The 22,302-nt window shown below is 53.4% G+C and overlaps 1 protein-coding gene across 1 annotated transcript in view; it reads left to right on the plus strand.

Annotated features, from left to right (window-relative positions):
* ABHD17C (abhydrolase domain containing 17C, depalmitoylase) overlaps nt 1–22,302 on the plus strand; it is a 42,484-nt gene that overhangs the window by 14,467 nt on the left and 5,715 nt on the right. The window lies entirely within an intron of this gene.

Genomic DNA, 22,302 nt, shown 5'->3' on the forward strand with positions numbered 1-22,302 from the left:
TTGACAGAGAGATCACAAGTAGGCAGAGAGGCAGGCAGAGAGAGGGGGAAGCAGGCTCCCCGCTGAGCAGAGAGCCCGATGTGGGGCTCGATCCCAGGACCCCGGGATCATGACCCGAGCTGAAGGCAGCGGCTTTAACTCACTGAGCCACCCAGGTGCCCCTTAATGTCTTTTATTTTAAATTGTTCTTAAGATTTGTGTGTGTCTATATATGTATCAGAAACACATGCTCTCCTTTTTGACAAGGAGGTCACATGGTGGGAAGTCTAGATTGATATTGTTATATTTAATAATTTTTGGATTTCTTTTCTTAGAACCACAGGATCTGAGCACAATGAGAAATTTAAATTTTTAGAATTTCCAACCCTTCAGTGCCTGGTAGATCTCGGGTGCTGGGCCCTATGCGGGTATAAGCTTTCATTGTTACTAGATCTTTTACAGCACAAAACACCCCTTCAATTTGCATTTAAAAGGTGACTTTGAATACCCTGAGAGAGACTCCCCTCCCCATGGAATTCTGTACTTTTGTCTAACAGCATTCTGAAGACCAAAAAAAAAAAAAAGTCTCCTAAACCTTTGGAAATCAATTGAAAGGAAGAATAGAAATGATTCATTTCTAGTGGGATGGGTGGTTGTGCCTGCTCTGCCTTTCCCGTTGTGGATTCTGATAAGGGGGAGATGCTGAGGGGCCTGTGTGCTGACCTCTGGAACTTTCCGTGGGCGGGAGGTGCAGAGAGCAAGGGCAAGGGCCATGTGGCCAGACGGCCCCGGGGTCCACTCCTGCCTCTGTGGGTTCCTCTGGGCCTCAGTTTTTTCTCCAGTAAAAGGGGGGAAATGCTGGTCGTGTATGTGGTGGCGTTTGTTATGAACAGTGGATGAGCACGTGTGTGTGCAGAGCTTGGGTGTAAGTCTGACAAAATGAATTTTAAAAAAAAGACTGCAGAGAAATGGAAAGAAATGCAGAAGCCGGTCACAGGTGGTCTTTAAAGAGTTGAGACCTGGTAACCTGCTGGCTTTGTACACGGTGTCGTGCCTCGGGGCACTCTCTCTGTCCCTAAGAGTAGCTTTTGGAGAAAGGTGGGACAGATACTGTCATTGTCACTTGGTAGGTTAGTAGAAGGAGGTTTAGGGGAGGGACTGGTTTCCTTTGGCCTGGGGGGGCTGTTCCGCAGCTGAGTGGGAGGCTCCAATGTCTTTCTTTTTATTATTACACCTTTTCCCAGGGTTGTCTCTCTTCATTTGTTGCCGTTAGTGGTTCCTGTCATGGCTGCTCTGGTGTGATTTTTCCATCTGTGAACAAGGCAGCATGTTCACATGGTCCAGCAGCACCGTCCTCCCGTATTTGATTCTTTTTTTTTTTTTTAGTGTAATTGAGTTTTATTTCTCATTCCTCTGTTTATTGTCATTCCTGAAATTGGTTTTAAAGAGCCACAATGACCTATTTTAATAACATGGAACGGAGTCTTACTCGTGAGCATTTAAACTTGGACCACTTTTCCCTTGTGATGGGGAGTGGAAAATCCTTACAAATCCGTCCAACATGTTTACGGAGCCACTGCAAAGTGCTTTAGCTTGACCCAGGAAAGGCATTCTTGGCCTCCAGGAGCCTGACTGATCATGGCAGGGGGCTTCCTGGCCTCCAGCCTGCTCTGAGGGTATAGGATGAGGGTGTAGGATGGTTATCCTGACCCGCTGCTCTAGGGCCGAGGGCTTGGCACTTCTCAGGAAGAGCTTTCTCACCTAATCCCCGACGAGGCTCTTGTCATGTTTTGGTCTCAGCAACCACAAGGCAGCAAGTAAGACAAATCCTTGGGAACACCCTCCCCATGGGTTCTTACCAGGCTTGAAAGTGCGGGGGTCTCGGTAAGCCTCCGGTCAGAAGACTCAGATGGTACAAAAGTGAGGTTGGGAGCATCTGCTGGTTTCTTGGGGAGAATGGATCCCGGGGTAAGGCATCTCCGCTCCCTCCCCCATCTGCCCCGCACGGGACTCTGAGTCTTCTTGCGCTACAGCCGGAGACGTTAGGGGGACGGTCATTTCTGTAGTCAGCTGTGCTGTGCCCATCAGTGGACTTCGGGCTCTTGTGCTCCCCTTGCTGGGGAAGCTGGGGAAGTGTGCACTCAGGCGGTCCGGGGAAGGGACCCGAGGGCTGGGGGAGTCCGCTGGTCCCAGTGCAGGCACACTCACTCATCCACAGCAAAATGAGAGACACAAGGACAGCAGTAGTCTCCGGATGTTTTTAAGAGGTCCAGTATTGGGTTGCCTGGGTGGCTCAGTGGGTTAAGCCGCTGCCTTCGGCTCAGGTCATGATCTCAGGGTCCTGGGATCGAGCCCCACATCGGGCTCTCTGCTCAGCGGGGAGCCTGCTTCCTCCTCTCTCTCTGCCTGCCTCTCCACCTACTTGTGATCTCTGTCAAATAAATAAATAAAATCTTTAAAAAAAAAAAAAAAAAGAGGTCCAGTATTGCTAGGATTGGTCGTGTCTCGCCCCAGCTCCCGCCAACCCCCTCCAGCCCCAGGTCGCCAACCGCCCGAGTGCTGGCTTCATCGTTGCCGCTGATTCCCGGGTACTGACCTCTGTTCTGTCTCAAGTGTCGTCTGAGTGGGTAATACGTTCCTATCTAGATCGCGACAGTTGACTCTTTCTAAGAAGAACAATTTTCCATTGTGAAGCTCAGCTCTTTCCCTTTTCTCTCGGTCCTAATTCTTGGTTGCCGTTCTGGTGGCATCCGTCAGTCCTGGGAACCACGACCAGGTAGACTCCCATGGGCGAAGGTGGCATCGTGTTCACATCTGCGTTTCCTGCAGGGTCTGATGCCAGGTAGGAAGCCTCCACAAATGTTGGCTGAATTAGATTCTTCTCGTGCCTGATCACCTTTTTCTTTACAGACGAACCATCCCTACTCCTGACCATGCTTTGCATAAGCGTCCAGACCCTTTGCCACCCCGGCCCTCCTCTCTGAACGCAGTCTGCATTAGCGACACTTTGGAGACAGGCCTGGCGGTACCACGGGCACTTCACACGTGGCTTGACCACGGGGCAGCATGAGGGCCCGTCTCTCCCTCGGTCTCGACTCTGCAGCGACTACAGCTTGCCGCTGTACACACGTGCCTTTCTGAAGGATGAGATCACGTGCAGTGGGAGATTTATTTATTGAGAGTCCGTTAACAGAAAACAATTCCCCGATAACACCGCAATTTTCAAAGTCTTCTAAGTCATTTTTTTCCCCCTTTGGTCCATCGAGGCATTCTGCTTGCATGTGCAAATCACGTCCCTAGAAAAAGAACCCGGGACTTCCCCTCCTGTGCATTTTCATCTGGCTTCTTCATGGGTCATGATCCCAGCCGAGGCGGTCAGAACGATGAGGACCCTCTGCCATCTTTCTAGATCTCAGAGTTGCACATCACATCTGGGGCCCATCTCTCCACACGAGTTTAACCTGGCCAGGAGGGTCGCAGCAGTGTTCCCAGCTCTGTGAGCATCAGTGACCTCAGACTTGCCGGGGTGACCGTGTGTCATTGCCACAGCCAGGGACCAGCGATGACTTTGGAGCCCGGCCTCTCTTCTTGGCGTTGCTGATGCCCTCGTGAGTGTCTGTGGGGACACGTGTGCGCGCCATGACAGCAGCCCAGGAAAACGGAGGAAAGTGCACACAGTCTTTAAAATGACGTTTATTTCTAGCCTTTCCTATGTGTTCTTGAAGTGCTTTCTTTTTCTTTTTTTTTTTCTTTGTAACTGAACATACCCGCTGTGAGCCAGAGGCCCGTGAGCCTTTGGTGGAGGAAAATGCGAAAACAAGAAAACGAGACAAAAACCACCCTCGAAGCTCTGGTACGTCTGATCTTGTCGTCTTCGCCTCAACCTCCAGGCTGCTCGTCAGTTTGGTACTCGTTTTCCCATGTCCCGCTCATTTGATACAATAAGACAAGATATGCACTTGAAGATTGGAGTTAAAATCTTTGCTTGGGGGCGCCTGGGTGGCTCAGTGGGTTAAGCATCTGCCTTCGGCTCAGGTCATGATCTCAGGGTCCTGGGATCGAGTCCCGCATCTGGCTCCCTGCTCAGCGGGGAGCCTGCTTCTCCCCCCCCCTCCACCTCCTCCTGCTCATGTGCTCTCTCTCTCTCTGTCTCTCTCAAATAAATAAAATCTTTCAAAAGAATGTATAAAAAAAATAGAATCTTTGTCTGCGGACCCCTTTCTCTTCAGAGCACTTAGGAGAGTAGGAGACCCCCTCCTTCTCCTTCTCTTGGTTCCCGAGGACCGTAGGATGCTCCTGCGCAGAGTTCCTACCTGGTTTCAGTGAAAGACTCAGGTCATCTCACAAGCCCTGCTGAGTGACGGTGCCAGCGGCCCGACAGGACACTCGGCTGGTAGCATCACTGTCATGTGGGGTGCGCACTGTGACATGGGGGTTGTCGGTGTGGTGGCGTAGGCTGGGAAAGGAGGGTGTTCTAGAGTTGGGGCTGCCTCCTCAACTCCGAGCTCACTAAAAGCTTTGTTACTTTTAAGACCCTCCCCTCCAGTTTGGTTTGGTTTTTTCTTTTTTTCGCATGAACCCTTGCCAGATCAGCTCTCAGGCTCCTCGTGGCATTGCCTTTGAAACCACCTTTGAAGACTTTAAACATCGTCTTGTAATCGTAAGCCCCGCACTTCACCCGTCGATATCTCCTTGCCACTGACCTTATTAATATTCAGTCTTGATTTTTAGACCCGGTTCTTCAGTGTAATTCCTTTAAATTAGCAGCGGGTGCTCGGAGGCCCGTGGCACCGCTCCCCTGTGGTGATGTCACCTGGCGTGGGCCGGCGGCGGGGCTGACCTGTGAAGGGCAGAGCAAGGGGACAGGAGTTTCATGGATCCGAGTCACACCTGTGTCTCGTTTCCTCAGACAGTTGTGCCTGGTGCCGTGCAGGGTCGGAGCCCCCTCCTCCTTTTGTGAAGAAAGAGCAGGCTCGGGGGGCTCCTGGAGAGTGCGCTTCGGTAAATATGGTGACGTTCACCGTTGGCGCCGAGTCAGGCCAGCACGCCGGTGAGAAAACTCAAAAAAACCCACGCGAGAGGTGAGTAACGTTTTCCTGATGGGGTTGAGCACTGTGACTCAAGTAATCGGTGCCTAGAGTGATAAATGACACGGAAGAGACCGGGACAGAAGGCAGCTGTCGCCCCACTTCCCGCCGGGCCGCCCAGCACCCAGGGGGGACCATGGACAGCGCCTCCTGACTTCCTGCTGCGAAATCCGGGGCGTTTTCTCCATTACCCTCCCCTGCTGACATCCTTCTGCTGCGTCCAGCGTTGGGGGGTGCTGGGGGCTGTTTGGTGTTCGTTGGCAGCGTGGCGATCTCAGGAAGGGAACGTCAGCTCCGTTCCTGCCCCATCTCTAGTGCGCCCGCCACAGTCACCACCCCCTCCCTGCTCCCGACCCGCCCGGCTTTCCCTCAAGGCCAGGAGCCACTTGCGTAGCCCTTGCCCAGCGTGGCCTCCACTATCCCGACCTGCAGCACCCCCCACCCCTGCGTCTCCCGGTCCCCGTTGCTTTGTCCAGTGTGTTGGACACCCCGGGAGGCCTCTCTGACCTCGTGCTCTAGCCTCTAACCCAGATTTCCTGTGTGAGCGTCATTCTTCCTCCCGGAGTTCATTTTTACCCCAACTTCCTTTTCTCAGAGCATCCTGTTCCCCTTTTATGGGCATTTGTTCTCAGACCCGTGGGGGTAGTTTCTTTTTTGTATCCTTTTTTTTCTCTTTAAGCCCTAACTGCTCGGCCCACAGTTGTGTGTCCCCCTGAGGAGCATGTCTGGGTCTTCCATGCTGCTCGTTTTCCTGTGCATTGGTGTGGCTCCGTGATTAGGAGCCGCGTCTCTGGCTTGGGCTCAGGGTGAATCCTGGCTCACGCCGGGGTCCCAGGCAGGGCTTGTAGACCATCACCTTCAGCAGGTGTCCGAGAAGCAGGTCTTGCTGGTGGTTACCGCAAGCTTTCCCGGCCAGCGAGGCCTTTGGGTCCGTCTTTGGGGTACATGCAACTTTTCCCCAAGCCGGGTGCTAACACTGAGCTAGAGGTAAAGTTTCGAGGCTCAGGCCGTGGGTTGGCGTGCGCGGGGCGCTGCTGAGAGACAGGCCTGTGGGCAGCCCCTGCCCCCCACACCCCCTGCCCTGGGTCTGGGCTTCAGAACTCCTGAGCAGCTTGGTGGGTATGTGATTGGAAACAGCCAAACTTCTAACAATTCGTGATGAAATATTTCTGAATATTGTATGTATTTCTTTTCTGTCCTAAGCAGAAAACACATCAATGAGCCAGGGGCATCCAAACTCTATGGAAATTGGGTTTTGTACCATGTAATGATTTTTGACTGATTGACTGGCTTCTGTCCTGTTGTGAAGGATCTAGAAGATAGGAAGGGAGATGCTACAGTAAGGGAGACATAACAACACGGCCAGAAACACATAACAGAGCCAGACATGGGGTTTAAAAATGCCTCCCGCAGACACAGGCTGGCCGCCCTGCTGGGGCCATGCCCTCAGCACAAAGCTCTCTGGAGTGTTTTCTTTTTTACTTTCATAATCGCATTATTATTTTAAAATTTTCTTCTTGTTTGAGTGGGTTTCAAGGGGGGAAGCATTGAGAAACATGCCTTTTGTTTCCCCGTTTTTAGGATGCGTCCATGATTGGTCTTCTTAGTCCCACCCCACTCAGTGTTTCCTTGTTAGTTTAGTTACGGGACCCCCTGCTCCTGCGTGTTTGTCCTCTGGGTTCCGGGAGAATGCCCAGAGTCGGCCACGAAACGGGAAGGAGGCGGCACCGAGGTACAGAGGAGGTGTGGCCCCCGCAGCCGCTGCCGTGCTGGGGGCTCGCTCAGAGCAGCAGATGCCCCCTGGGCACTAGGTTCTGTTCACTAGGGGATGCGAGAAGGAAGGGGTTTAACCAACCCAGACCCACCCCAGACACATTCCTGTACGCACAAAACATTCTCTGCCGTTTCTGCAAATTAACAGACCCTCGGGAGGGAGGTTTCTGGTCTTTTCTCCCTCGGACGGTGTCTGAGAAGGAAGGGCGGTGGTGGACGTGGCAGGTCAAGGGTTCCTGCTCCGTGGGCGTCTGCATATTCGTGACGCTCTGGTTCTCACCTTCTGGTTCAGTGGTGTCATCTGTGTGGGTATTTGTTGGTCTCGACGATGGTGTTGGTGAGGATTCTGCTGTTATTTTGCCTTGTAATGCCTGTGTCTCGTCATTATTTTTTACCTAGCCTGTCGTTGGGGTTCTGATTTCTTGATTCCAGAGTTGTATGGAAAAGTTTTTTCTGTATTTTTCTCTTTTAACTTTGGTTAATTAAGCAATTAACTTTGGTTAATTGCTTCTGTTTTTGTTGTTATTTGCACGGGGATCGAAGAATGTGTCCTATCCCTCATTTACTCTGATTCCTAAGATCGGGGCTTTTTCAGAATTCGTAGAATCTCTTTACATGTCCTATGACTTTTCTCTGATCACCCGATCTGGTGCTCCGTCCTTTATAGGCATGAATGTGGGGTACGGGGCCAGGCCGGGTGACCCTCCCCTAGGGCATAAGGGGTCGTCTGGCCGCCTGCGTTGCTGACTTCCCCTGGCCACCAGGGAACAGAGGGTCTGCTCCATGCCTATGGAGACATGGGGCTCAGAGCAGAGGAGCTCAGCCTCGTGGGCAGGCATGAGACGTGGCTTCAGAGCCAGACTCTGTCATCTACCGGCCTGGTTGGGTGACTCATCTTCCAGGCACCATAGTTTAAAGAAATGGGTGATGTCACCTTGCAGGTTGTCAGGGTCAGAAGTGAAGCCAGTCGCAAGGGTGTCTTGCTGTTGTGTGCCATGCCCTCTGATGACGACTGAGGGCCAGCCCCACCATTCGGGAGCTTGGCCTCCCAGGGGTTCCCGGCTTTTGTTCACAAGTAGGTGCAACCCCCCCTTCCCTGGAGTGAGCCCCTCTGGTCTGGCGTAGTGCGTGTGTTTTATGACCTGCGAGGGCTGAGCCTGTGGGAACAAGTGGCAGGGACGAGAGGGGGCCAGAGGAGGTAGGGGTGGCCCTGATCCCTTTGGAAGGTGAGTTCACGGGCCCTGAGCCCACGGATCACCAGTTCTGACTCTGATACCCTCTGAAAATACTTGGGGGCATTGAACATACCAGGACAGTGGCCTGAAGGTGATTCGCTTGTCTTTGGGCTTCAGATCCCGAGTGAGGGGAGTGCGTGAGGCCCTGCTCTGCCTCTGCCAGATCTTCACAATCAGGTGTTCTTACATGAGGACAACAACAGCCTGTGAAAGCAGAGCCCGAGAGGATAAGCCCCTGAGGGCAAAACCCAAATCCTCCGTGTTCCTTCTCGTACCCTGGGTGGGGAGTGAGCTGCTCCTCTCCCTCCCTCTCCCTCTCCCTGTCTCTCTCCCTCTCTCTCTCTCTCTCTCTGATTCCTGGGAAGCCCCCAGAGAGAACGCAGTCAGCGTGTGGGTGTGACAGCAGCAGGGCAAAACAGAGCTCCGGGAGGGATTTACCGTGTGATGCTTGACTCAGGTACCCACGGCACAGAAACGTATAACCTCACTCGCAAATTTTGCTTTATGCAGAAGAAGTAGCAAGTATTACATTGTAATGAAGGGTTAATGTTTTCATAAACACTTTGGCCATATTGTTTCACATTTTCTTTTAAATCGGAAGAATGCGAATAAGTTGCAGAAACAAGTGAAAATAGGCATTTTTTTGAAGATAAAAATGCATATGAATAGAGCTACGGTATTGAAAACATTTGTTAATACTTTATTTGTCAAAAGATTTTATTTATTTATTTGAGAGAGAGAGAAAGAGAGAGAGCACACAGGAAAAGAAGGAGAAGCAGGCTCCCCGCTGAGCAGGGAGCCTGACACGGGACTCGATCCGACGACCCTGAGATCATGACCTGAGCCAAAGGTAGATGCTTAACTGACTGAGCCCCCCAGGCGCCCCAGTTTCTCCAAGTTTTGATGAAAAACACAATTCTTGATGAACTTTGAAAATTTGTAGTAAAAATCCTTTTCTGAATGGTCTTGCTTTGGTGGAAACTCTCAAACCGTGGTAAAATGTGAAGAGGGAGTCAGATGAATTAGGGATAGTCCGGTGGGAACGTTCTGGGGCTGAAGGAAGGCGTTTGAAAGTTCAGGATGTCCCAAGGCCCACTGGAATCCTGGGTGGAATTTGGGAGACTGGTACGTCTGAGGGCCGTCGGGCTTAGGAAGAGGAGGGATCCCAGCAGGCCAGCTGAGCTGGAACCCGGTGCCGCTACAGTGGTGGTCAGGTGTGCAGTGGTGGTCGGGTGTCGCCACAGTGGTGGTCGCAGCTGGGCTGGGGGAGGGGCCAGGGGAGGGTCCGTGGGAGCAGATGAGCCTCGCTGGGGGTGGGGGACAGAGTCACTCGTGCTCTGAGCAAGGACGGGAGGTCAGCCAGCAGCGGATCCCAGGTCCCTGACTTAGCAGCACCCCAGGTGCGTCTGGCCACTCTAATTTGTTCCCTTGCCTCTCTTTTAGCCTCCCGGTCCCGTGGGCTCCAGGGTCCCTGTCCCGCAGAATGTAAGGACTCCCCTCCCCCGGTGGCCGGGCCGGGTTCTGGTTGGGCAGGGGGAGGCAGACTTGTGCATCTGGGGGGTGGGTGCCGCAGTGAGAAAATGATTTCACATCAGAGCAGGGACCGGGTGTGCACCTGTCCCTGCTGGAAACCTCATCGCACGCACCCTGCGTGGAACCCCTCAGTTTCCGAGACGACCCCGGTCAGAGACTCGCGGCCTTGCCCGTCGTGCTAGGGAACAGCCGTGACTGCGGCAGGGAGAGTCGGAGACGCCAGCTGAAGAGCAGGGGCGGAGACACGGCCGAGGGGTCCAGGCCCAGGCTCTGTCTCCAGGGCGGAGCATGCTGTGTGTGGCTGCGTCTCTGTCCCCGTGCAAGCCGCCGGCCCTGGGCGGGGAGGGCGTGGGGACCCCTCGTGCGGAGTCGCTCGCAGCCAGCGGGGCACTCTTCCCTCACTCGTGTCCCCGGCCGCAGCATTCTCAGTGGCCGAGGACAGCCTTCCTGCTGATGATACGCAAGGACATAGCTTTTGCGTCGTCATGTTGATACGCGACAGAGCATTTGAGCTCATATGCCATGGGGAGGCCACTGAAGGCTTTGGTTTAGCCCGGCGTGGAGAGAGCAGGGGCTGCCCATGGGGGAGGCGTCTGAGTCCCGCGGCGGCGATGCTCCGGCCCGATCCCCTGTCCTTGACGGGCTGGGGCCAGGGGACCGTGAGGGACAATGACCTCCTTAACACCTGCCCTTGACTGTCCAACATAGAAACTGGAAACCTGTCACGGTTTTGTTGAGGTGATGGTGCCACAAAAGACCTCTGTCCTCGCCTTTCCATGTGCTGCCCAGGCTTCCTTCTGGGATGACCCCGAGGGACGGCTTTTATCTGCAGAAGAGAAAGAGGACGGCAGAATTGCTGGGCCGTGCTAAGGAGTGGTTTTCCTTTGTTTTTTGCTTTAAAAAAAAAAAAAAGATCCAGGCAAGATGGGGAGTTTGTGGGGAGGATCACGGAGTCTTTGGGACAGGGAGGTCAGGATTCCGTTAGCGTTGTCCCATGGATTCCAGCTTTGTCATCGTCCCCGAACCCCCTGAGGCTCACACCTCCCGGCTGAGAAAGAGTGAGGGCAGGACCGTCTGCTCGATTGGTCCAAGAACACAGTAGCGGTGACATACCCGTCTTTGGGACGCGTTTCTCTGTGTTCCTGAAAACCTCACAGCCTTTGGCCTTTGGAGATTTTACGATTAAAAAAAAAACCCGCATTTTACTCTTTATTACTGTTTTACTTACTACTTATTCTACTCCTGTAGTAAAAGTCTCACTTAGAATTCCAGGAGAGCTGGAACGTTCCTTTGTCCTGTCTCCAAGGGGAGTAACCTCGGGGGATCCAGGGGGCGCGTCCAGTTAGGCGTCGGACGGTTGGTCTCAGCTCAGGTCTTGATCTCCGCGAGTTCAAGTCCCGTGCTAGGGTCCATGCTGAGTGCAGAGCCCACTTTAAGTAAATAAACAAATAGAATAATTAGTACAAGTCAGATTTAAGAAGAGTGTTTGCTCCCCCCCCTTCCTTTTATTGTGATAAAATACACCTGAACGAAGTTTACCCTTTTAGCCATATTTAAGCCTTTCTGGGACACTGATGCCCTCAGTGTTGTGCTCCCGTCCATCTGCAGAACGTCCCATGGTCCTCCACAGACACTCTTCTCATTAAACAGAATCTTTTGCTTTTTAATAAAAATAATTCTATTTATTTACTTGAGAGAGAGAGGGAGCACCAGCAGCAGGAGGGGCAGAGGCAGAGGGGGAAGCAGGCTGCCCGCCGAGCAGGGAGCCCGATGTGGGGCTCGATCCTAGGACCCTGGGATCATGACCTGAGCCGAAGGCAGAGGCTTTAACCCACTGAGCCACCCAGGTGCCCCTCGAATCCCCTTATCTATAAAATAACGTGATCCGTCTGTATGATCTCTAAGGGCCTCTCCATCCCTGTCCTGTGGTTTGTGATGTTTCCATGATCGATGCCGTGAACTTTCTGTGCTCTTAAGAAGGAGGATATGGGGGAAGATGGAAGGTTCTGGAAGCAGAAGGAAGAGTAGGGATGTGAGGAGAAAAGATACAAGACAGGCCCAAAGCGGGGGTTCGGCTCCAGAGAAAGGAAATGAAGATGCCGTTGAGGAGGGACAGGGGCTTCTTTGCTGGGTCTGCTCGGGGTAGGGCTTAGCGAACAGACTTGCCTTGTGGGTGGACGCAAAGCCGCCCAAAGGGCATCGCCAGGAAGAGTCGGGCAGTGCCCCGCCTGCGCTGGGGAAGGAGCCTGCCCGCGGGCTTCAGAGCTGCTGTCCAAGGGCCCTGTTAAGTTCTGTTCGTGCCTTTTTGGTCCGTGGAAGCTGGAAAGCAGCCCCAGGGGGCCGGGAGGACCATCATGGAGTTTCCCTCATCACTGCCTTTGATTCCTGCCTGAAGCCTGGGAGGGGGCCTTATACCCGCTGTGAGGTGGGGCTCAGAGCGGTTGGGCCATGGGTGCAGGGCAGGCCAGCAGTCAGACCTCGGGTGGTCTGGTTTCAAAGTCTGCTTGTGCTTCTAGCCCGCTGTGCAGATGCCCAGCCCCACACCTTCACGCGGTCATGGCCACGCACCGAGGAGCTTGCAAATGACTGGTTTGAGCCCAGCGTCCAGGAGGCTCGTCCCAGCCCCACCCAGGTCCACCCTTGTGGACACGCACGTGAATGGCCAGCCAGTCCCCTCTGTCAGCTTCTCTTTCCTCCTTACAGGGAGGGCCTTTCTGGGTGGGGACGCAGGTGACCTTTGCAGGCTCCACAGAAGATCGCACAGGTGTCCTAGGGGATGCGGACTGACCATCCTGGTTCCAGCTCTGCCCGTCCCAGCGGTGGTCACCCGGGGTGTCTGTTCATACCGCCATCTCCAGGGCGTGGAGATGGAGGGGCGCTCAGAAATGCTCCGTCCCCGGGATGTGACCTCCAAGGATGCTCTCATGGACAGAGATAGCTTCAGCGATGGGAGGAAAGGCCTAGTTCGACGTTCCTAGTTCTACCGTGTCTGCAAGTCAGTGTCAAGCCGGGCAGACTCACTGACCCGGGTCTCGTGTCTGGACCACAGCTGTTGTCAGAACTCACCTTACAGAGGGATAAAATAATTAGGAATTGGATTCTTGAGCATCCCGTTTTAAGAAATAATGTTTAGGCTGGGCGAACAGGTAGATCATTAAATGAGAGTTTTGTTTTTTGGAAGTTTTTTTTACTTATTTGAGAGAGAGCAAGAGAGAGCATAGAGGGGGAGGGGAAGAGGGCAAAGTGGACTCGGTGCTGAGCAGGAAGCCTGATGTGTGGCTCCATCCCCGGACTCTGAGATCACGACCTGCGCTAAAGGCAGACGCTTCACCTAAAGGCTGGGGCCCCCCAGGCGGCCCTGAAATTAGATGTTTTTTAAGTTTCTCCCCATCGCAGAGATGTCATGAGATGTCTGCCTTCCTTTTGGCTGTGATCCTTGGATACGGAATAGGCAGATCCCGCAAGGCTGTATCTGGCTGTCAGTCCATGTTTGTGTTCGGTGCGAGCAAAGTGCTGTTTGTTAAATGGGTTTTTTTGGTCAGATGTCTGTGTCAGACGTTTTACCTAAGCCCGCTCATGGAATTCTCTCAAAAAAGTAGGGAAGGTGGGATTCTAACCATTTCCAGGTATTTGTGGAGCCGGGGGCACGGGTGGGGGGTGGGGAGCAGCATTTTCTGGCCTTTCCAACACGGTAGATCATGAGAGAATGCAGGAGACTTTCCGTTGTCATTAGCACAATTCCACGCACAATTCTACTCAGACAAGCTCCAGCAGATTCTCCCATTTTAATTGTAACAGATCTAGAGAGTTGATTTTATATCCTTCATGTTATTCTGCCTTTTCTTCTGCAAAGTGGGTTTTTTTTTATTTGTTTTTAGTTAAAATTAAGGCATGCCGGGTCTTGTTTATCTTCGCTGTGACACAGAGAACAGTCTCTCAAATGTCAGAGAGAACGAAGTTGTCTTGAGGGTGGGTTTGGGCCTGACACCCACCCCCCATTTGGAAGGAAATTTCAAACATCCCACATAGGAGAAAGGCCATTCCCAAAGGGGGGCCGCTGCTTTGTAGAACTCGGGAAACACGGGTCCTGATACGTTTGGAGGGCTGTGCGTGAGTTGCTTCCAAGGTGTGTTTTCCTGGAATGCCCTCGGCCCGGATGGCTCTTCCCGGCCACCGCCTGCCCCCTGCTTGGCTTCCTCTGAGCCCCGACCAGGGGGAGGCTGAGGGGTGCCCAGGGCCCGGTCCATCTAGTACAAACATCACAGCAATTTCAGGAAGATTTTTCTTTTCCTTTTTTCAAAGATTTTTAAGTCATCTCCTCTACCCCCAGCCCAGGGCTCGAACTCACGACCCCAAGATCGAGAGTGGCAGTGTTCCACCGACTGGGCCAGCTGGGCGCCCCAGGAAGGTTTTTTCTTACGATGCCTCTGAGAGTCTGACTTATGTGCCTTCCTGAGATGCTGCAGTGACTTGAGGCTCTGTCTTCCCAGACTGACTTCCTAATGGAACAAACAGAATTCCACATGCCGTCATCTCCTCCCCGGTTCCCTCTGTGCCCTCCTTGCCAGCCGCTGGCTATGGGGTTGTCTTCTATTCTGCCCCTCCCCCAGCACAACTTGCCTCAGACGCATCTGATCTGAGCAACCCCAAACACTACTGTCCCACGGGCTTCTTCCTTCCCGCCATCCCCGGGCGCTGTCCTGGGATCTCGTGCGTGTTCCCCGACCCTGCCGTCCTGGGCTCCCCCTCCTTTTGCATCCCTCTGCTTCTAGAAGTGAGCCCTTGCCCCTGCCGGCCTGGCTCTGTCTCCTCCCTCCTTTGCGGGTGGTTTTCCAGCTCCACTTCTGTGTGTCCTGACTCCCCCGTCCCCGTTTTGATCATCCCCTCCCTGTGCTCCGAGAAACCCACCGGCCAGGATACTCATTTTGCCTCAACTTCGACTTGGTTTTCTTATTCTTTCTTGGTTTGAATCACTTTTGGCTCCTTATTTCCCCAAAAACTCATAACCTGGGAGTACATCATTTTTCCTTGTGTCACTGTCAATGTCAAGTGGATGTGGCCACTTTGACTGTTGCATTTGCACATTTTATTTGATAACTGCTGTTGAGAAAATACCTTGAACACGCTGGGGTTAGTGAAACTTCCAGAGGTTATAATTCTCTTGTTTATAAATGTCTCTTTTAAGCACATTCCCTTGATCACAAGAAAAGCAACAAACTTACAACTGACGCCACTGACCTTTTAAATTGTTACTTTTCCCCATCCGCACTCATGAAGTGGCTACTTTGAAGCATGTTTCCTTTGCTTTTTCATCATTGGAATTAATGACCAATAAGAAATCCGTTTGTGAAACATCGAGTGTACCCCAAAAATGTCTAAACCTACTCAGGTGTATTTTTAAAAAGGGAAGACAAGCATGTTTCGGGTGATTGATGCTTTTTTCATCTTCCTCATAATTAAATAGAAGGCGCACATTTGTAAAGCTTCGGCTACAGAAAGTGAAAGCCTGGTTCACCGTTTCTGTGCCCGTGGTTTTTGGCGGGTCCTGTTTACACACCTGCTCTCCCTGCATGGGCGAGCCTTTCACTCTGAGACTGTGCCCTAAAGTTTTTGGGGTTTCCCACCATCCCCGATCTCGTCCTTCAGCTAACATTCATGTTACCTTGTGTATTTATCTTTATCCTACGCCTCAAGATATTTCCACCAGGAATTCTAGCTCTGAAATACTTAAAATATTGACTTCAAAGAGCGTGGAACTGTGCCAAGCACGCTTCTTGTGAAGATAAGTGGAAACGCTGCTGACATAGGGCAGAGTCAAGGTCTGCTGACTTAAACAGGATGCATGTGTCTTGGGGAGGCTCCCCTTCTTCGTGTTTGTAGGCAGGAAAGAAAGCCTCATGTTAAAAGGAAAACAAACATGTTGTATGTTATCAGCGAACGGATTGTTCCCACAGGACACACCCTCCCAGCTCTGGCTCTCGAGGTCTCGGGCTGCCGGGTTCCTGGGGTGTGTCCTGGGTGCCGATGGGAGCCAATGGGAGCAGAGACCTACGCGGGGCGTGGCCAACCTGAACTCGACGTCGCTTGTGACACAGGAAGGTGTTAGAGCCTTGGAGAGGTTTGGGATGGGGAGGATTGTAGGTTTCCAGGGTGTGGTTCTTGGGGGCCGTTGCTTTCCCCTGGCAAAATTTGGGAGACTTGACTTTCCTGCATTGGGTCTTAAGTAAATCTTACATCACACCAGAATCAGTGCTCATTAGCTGTCATCGTGGTCCTTGATGGACCGACTCATCTGCTGGTTTGCAGACCAGAGATTCTAGAAGCTCCCATCAGAGCCTCAGGAAGATGCTGAGCTTGGAGGGCATTGTCTCGCCATCGGAATGATAACAATATGCGGGATTCGGTTGTGATTGGTTTGAAAACAGCCTTTGGCTCAAGCCACATCCCATGCAAAAGAAGAAAAGCCTCTGAAGTCTGGGGGAGCCCCGAGGGTAGGTTTTGTTTGCCTGCCCCTGTGTGGGGCTTACAGTCCCGTCCTGGTCCACTGCACAAACCGTCATGTCGCTGCGTCCTCGGCTGAGTGCTCAGGAGGGAGAGGACCAGACGCCGACCGGCGTCCAGGAGACATATGTGAAGCTGGTGGGACTCCGGAGTCTTCCAGGCAGGGGCTGTGCAGGATACAGCGCAGGGTCTGACTGCGGGAGCAGGTTCGTTTGGAGGGAAGATAGATGGTCACGATAGTGAGGTGGGGCCAGACCATAGGGGACCATCTCAGTACGTGAACTTCTATCCCAGGGATGGTGGTTTGCCAAAGGGGTGTGATTAGCAAAGTAATGTGACACGGGTTTCTTCTTTACTCTCTGTCTCTTCTTGCATTTGTTTTAAGATTTTGTTTTTAAGTCATCTCTGTGCCCAACATGGGGCTCAACTCACAACCCCGAGGTTAAGAGTCTCCTGGTTCACCAACTGAGCCAGCCAGGCGCCCCGTCTGTCTTCTTTTTAAGGGAGAAGGGAGATGTCTCCCGACAGGAATGGAAGGCGGTGGGGAATGTTGTCACGCTGCAGCTCAGACGATGGCATCGGGGGCAGAGATGGGCGGAGAGAGGAAAGGAGGGATGCGCAGTGGGAGTGACCAGGCTCAGCGATGAGTGGGTGCGGGCGGGATGGAAACCAGGTCAGCGGTTGGGAACGAGGACACCGGCCTCCTCCCCAGCCGTAGCACAAGACCCACAAACCCGAAGGACAGGGCGGGACAGGTGGGGGCTTTGAGCACTCCCAGCCCCCTGGGCCCTGTGAGCCCCCCTGGGGGGGGGGAGGTGGAGGCACATGGTGAGCCTTCCAGAAAGATCCGTGAGCCATAGACCCTGGGTGCCTGTGGGGCACCCTGTCGTTCCTGTCGTTCATGTGCCGAACTGACAGGGAGAGCTTGTTCAACCCCAGGAAGCCACCACACAGCAGTGGTGTCAGGAACGCGATCGTCCCACAAACATCTCAGAGGTGGAACCGGCAGGACTCAGTGACTGAGAGTCTGTGGGGGGCAGGGAGAGAAGCTTGAGAAACTCAGCGCATCCTGAAGCCCGGGCAGTCAAGGCTCTGGCGATGGGGGGGAGAGGGAAAGATTTGGGGAGGGGGAACGATGCGCCCAGTGTGGGCGGTGTTGAGTCTGAAGGGATGGGGGCCGTCAGGGAGAAATGCCGGTAGAAAGGGCTGGCATGGGTGCTGGGCTGGGCGCTGGGCTGGGCTGGGCTGGGGCTGTGCTTGGGCTGGGCCACGGTGTCAGCGCGTGAACGAGTGTTGGGAGGCCCGTGTTTGGAGGCCCAGGCAGCCATGTGCTCAGGGCACAGATAGTCATCGCACCGTTCCTGGGTGTCAGGTGTCCGCTGGACTCAGGCTGGACGCGAGGTCCACGGGGCGCACGCGTGAAGAGAGGACACTGCAGGACAGGGTGGGGCCCCGCGAGGTGCTCCAGGAGGAGCGGAAGGAAAGAGGGGAGAGTTGGTCTGGAAGCGGGAGAGGGGCCTGCCAGGAATGGTGTGAACACGCGCCCCCATCCTGACACCCTCCCCTCCCCCCGGGCGGCCCACGTCACTGTGCAGTCACGGGCCTTCATGACCACGCACATGGGCCAAGTTTCCCCGGTGTTTTTGTCTGAACCCACCCAGCCTTTGCCGCCGTGGCTTGGTGCCATCCACTGTCCTGGGAGAGCACAGGTGCGCTGGCGCCCGAGTTCTCCCCAGCTCACGGCTGTGCCTCCTCGGGTGAGTTCCTGACCTCTGCAGGGTGCTCCCTCCAGGTCTGATGGCGGAGGCCACCTCCCGGCTGTGGTTGGGCTTGTCTGTGTGTACTTGGTTTCCCTGACCTTCCCGGCCTCCACACACAGCCTTGCTGAGCCGCTTGCCCCGGCCGCCCGGCTCACCTTGCTGAGCCGCTTGCCCCGGCCGCCCGGCTCACCTGGGTGCCGTCCCCTCCCGGCTTCCCGGGGGCCAAGCGGTGCACAAATGCTTCGTTTCAGAGCGGAGGTTCGGGACTTGGTCACTGATGTTTTTGAAAGGATACTTTGCACTGGGTCCTGCCCTTTGTTTTTAAAGCTATAATCTTAGAATGCCCTGTGTTTCCCATGGCCTCTGTGAGCAGGTTCCGTTTACTGGCTGTGTTTTCCTTCTTTTTATTTAATTTGAGAGCTAAAGGGGCTTTAGGACCTGGCCCTACTTTTTACTCCATATCCCTCAGCGTGTAGTCTGAGAAAGTCACAAACCCACTGGAATTTCTACTAACGGAAAATTTCTCAGTAAGGGAATTTACTTTTAATTCCCCCCAGTTCCCAAGAAATTCAGATACTTCTCAGTTTGGAACCATTAGAATAGAGGTTATCAATCTTGTACCTTTTTTCCACCAAGAACAAAACCCCAGTGGTGAAAAGCACACACTCAAGGGTCCTCCTCTGCAAAGGGGAACAGAGGCCCCTTATAAGTGCCACCGAAAATCGTTGATACCTCCCCACCCAGCCCCCTTTCCAGTTCCTCATTTGTTATCAGATAGTCTGGTAAAGGCAGGAACAAGCAGTGGGAAAGCCCCGAATGTAATAACTGACCAGCATGAGCACTGGACCAGCACTCTACAGTTTGCAAAACTCGTCTAGCTCAGGAACCCTGGCACGGAGTGGAATGCTTACCGACCCTCTGCAGAAAGACCTGACAGTACCTAAACGTACTGGTGCTTTTAAACAAGTCAGTAGTACCTAGTAATTCAAGGAAATCCGAGACTAGAAATGAGGGCGCCTAGCTGGCTCAGTCGGTGGAGCGTGGGACTCTTGGTCTTGGGGCTGTGAGTTCAAGCCCCACCTTGGGCATAGAGATGACTTTAAAAAAGAGAAGAGGGAAATGAAAACTCTCACTGCTTGAATGAAGGTCCACATCATTCCCATTTTAGTATCTTGATTTCAGGTCTCTTCCATGTATAGGTTTTTTTCAAAGGCATGTAATTGTGACCCTGTTTTTGTAGGGTACTTTTTACTGAACGTGGTGGCATGAGTTCTTCCCACACTGTCTTTCTGAGACATACTTTTGATGGCCTCTTGTTTCCTTATGAGGTTTATTGTTAGCAGACAATCTACCGTGAGTTCTAACAGTCTTTGTGAGGGCTGTCTCCGTATCAGAACTACCTCGTGAACCTTTTTTTTTTTTTTTTTAAGATTTTATTTATTTATTTGAGAGAAAGAGAGTCAGACAGAGCACAAGCATGCGTGGGGCGCGGGGAGATGGAGAAGCAGGGAGCCAGACGCAGGGCTGCATCCCAGGACCCTGAGATCACGACCTGGGCTGAAGGCAGAGGCTTAATGACTGAACCTCTAGGCGCCTGTAGCCGGTGAACTTTTAAACAGTATTTTTTGGTTGCAAAATAGATCAACCACATAGGAATATCCCTAAAATGTAACTTTGTGTCTGTGGTTCACTGTCTTTGTTAACACTGGGTCCCCTGCACCTTTAAGTTTTTTCTATGTCACGTGATGGTGTAATCTGCATTTCCCGGTTTCCTAATGAAGCCCACAGTCCCCTCCACCGGCCTCGCTGCCATTTAAGATTTCTTCTTTGATCAAATGCCCATTTTGTAAAACGTCATTTGTGTGTGTGTGTGTGCGTGTGCGGCTTGGTTGTCTTTTTCTCACTGGAGGAACTCTCTAGAGATTCTGGATGTGAGCCCTTGGCTGGTGCTATGGTGTGGCAGGTGGCTTTCTCGTCGGGTGACTTGCCTTTTCTCACGGGGTCTTCTGATGAGCAGTTCCTGACTTTAACATAATTGTGTTTTCCCTTTACGGCTGGTGTGTTTGTGTTTTACCTGGTGACATTCTCGAGCGAAGCTGGGACTACGGAGTGCTGGTTGTGACCAGGGACGTGGGTCAGCATGGGAAAGCTGGGATTTGTCGAGGCTGGTACTGGCTGTGGGGTGCGGCCAACAGGAAGCTAGGAGCCAAGCCTTTCCTCGAAGCAGCTCCAACCCCTCTGTGAGATCTCAGTGTCTGAGGATGGACAAGGATGGATGGATTTGGGACCTGGGGAGAGACGGCTGCGCTGCCCTGTGGGCATGCCCCTGGGGCGTGGGCTCATCACTCCCGTCTTTGTCCCGTGGGGCCCCAGGGAGGCTCGTGTAGCAGGCAGGACCCTGACGGCATTGGGATGCTGCTCATCCCTGTGTAGGTTACCCCTTGTGATCCTCGCCGGCCTGTGGATCGGGGCACAGAGGGTGAGGCTCATGCCATGCTGACCGGGGGGGTGGGAGGAGCGCTGCACTGAGTTTCCCACTTTCAGTATTAATTGTTTCTTCAACCGTGGCTTTCAGTTTCAGGTTTTCTCCTCCTCTCTTTTTCTTTGCTCGAAGACTCCTTTGTTCGTAACTGATGGGAAAGGAGGACCCACACTCCAGATGTGGGTTTCTTCTCTCTCTGGTGTTTTCCGACCCCCTGCACCTCCCCATCCCACGAAGTGGTCAGTGGCCGTTGTGCTTTTTGGGGGGCGGTCAGAGATAACTTTAGGAATCAGATGAAGATTGTAGAGGGAGGAGGGGACCCCAGTCTTAATCCTGCTCCCCTCAAGGGTCCCTGAGCCCTGGGTTGAAAACCCCTGCTGGAGTGGGCCTCCCCGTCCAGGATGGAAGGAGCTCTGGTGGCTGTGGTGGAGGGAGCCGGCATGGCTTCCCCTCAGTGGAGGGCATTTTCCTGTGTGGCGGTCTGCTGATACCCTACAGATGCACCTTCTGGTGTCCCTCGTCTTCCGGCCTCACTGACGGGCTCTCAGATTTAGGGATTTGGGGTCGAGGGTCCTGTGGCTCCCTCTTCCTGGCTCAGACCTCTCTCTCAAAATCCTTTCTGCTGATCATTGTGTAATAACCTCCCCTTCCAACTGCTTCTGCCCAGACAAGGACCCTTGAGACCTTCATCCTGGGACATTCTTCCAAAGGCACAGTTGCATTGGGTGGTGCCAAGTGCCAGGGGCTGGGGCCGCACAGACATGTCCCTTTAGAAAGAGAGGGCAGACCGGGGTCTGCGCACCTGTGTCTGCGGGAGGACAGAGCCTCTCTTTCTTCTGTTGGTTTTTTAAAAATTTATTGTACTCTTCTGTTCTCTCTTCCTTGTATGATTTTTTTTAAAGGATTTTATTTATTTGAGAGAGAGAAAGAGGAGGGGCAGAGGGAGAAGCAGGCTCCCCACTGAGCAGAGAGCCCGATGGTTCAAGGGGCTCAATTCCCAGGACCCTGAGATCAGGACCTGAGCTGAAGGCAGACCCTTAACCCACTGAGTCACCCAGGCCCCCTCCTCCCTGCCCCCCACCCCCATATGATTCTTAATAGTCCCTTGACTGTATCCCTGCCCCCTTGGCATGCTTCTGTCATCCATCCCTCAAGCCACTGAAAGGTGACTCTTTTCAGAGCATTAACTTTGTTCCTGTCACCTTGCCCTGGGGTGCCGCCCATGCCCCTTCTCACCTTCAGGACAAGCTCTGACCCGTAGCACACTGGCTGCTCCCAGATGTGCCCCAGACATCGGCTCCCAGACGTCGCAGCCCCGCAGCCCCCGACCCGCGCACCGGGCTCCCACCTGCTTCTCGCTTTCCCACGCTTTCCCGTGCTGTGCTGTGTGCTCCTGACGCTGCTCTTTATCCCCCACGTGTTGGAGTCCCGTCTGCCCCTCGTGGTACAACTCAGATGTCAACTTTCCGTAAATACACTGTGTCCCCGCCAGAAATAGCCATTCCCTCCCTGATTCCTTTTAAGAACCCCCATTTCCACTATGTCATTCCCGGGAGCTGGACAGGGAGAAAGCCGGGCTGAGATCCCGCCGTCCCCTCCGTTACCGGCTGACAGCTGCTGTCACCGATGGCTGTTGTCGGAGCAAAGGTCACGTGGCCCCAGAAGGTGCAGGAGGTATTTACGCTGAAAAGTGCAATTGTCGGTTCCAGGCTTCGGCGTTACCAGATGAGGGGCATGGATTTCCCAGGTGCTTGCAGCCTGTGTGACAGAGCTCCCCTCCCATGTCCTTGCTCACCCTTGACCTTCTCTGACTTCTTCGCTTTTGCTGCATTCTTCCGCGCGGGCCAGCCCCCCTACCCCGTGACTCCCGTCTGCTTCCCGCCCACAGCAGGGGGATCACACCCTTCTCCCTGAAGCTGCCACCTATAGGTGGCCCTTGTCATCATGCTGGC

The sequence above is a fragment of the Lutra lutra genome, chromosome 7 (assembly GCF_902655055.1).
Source record: "Lutra lutra chromosome 7, mLutLut1.2, whole genome shotgun sequence".
NCBI classification, from domain to species: domain Eukaryota; kingdom Metazoa; phylum Chordata; class Mammalia; order Carnivora; family Mustelidae; genus Lutra; species Lutra lutra.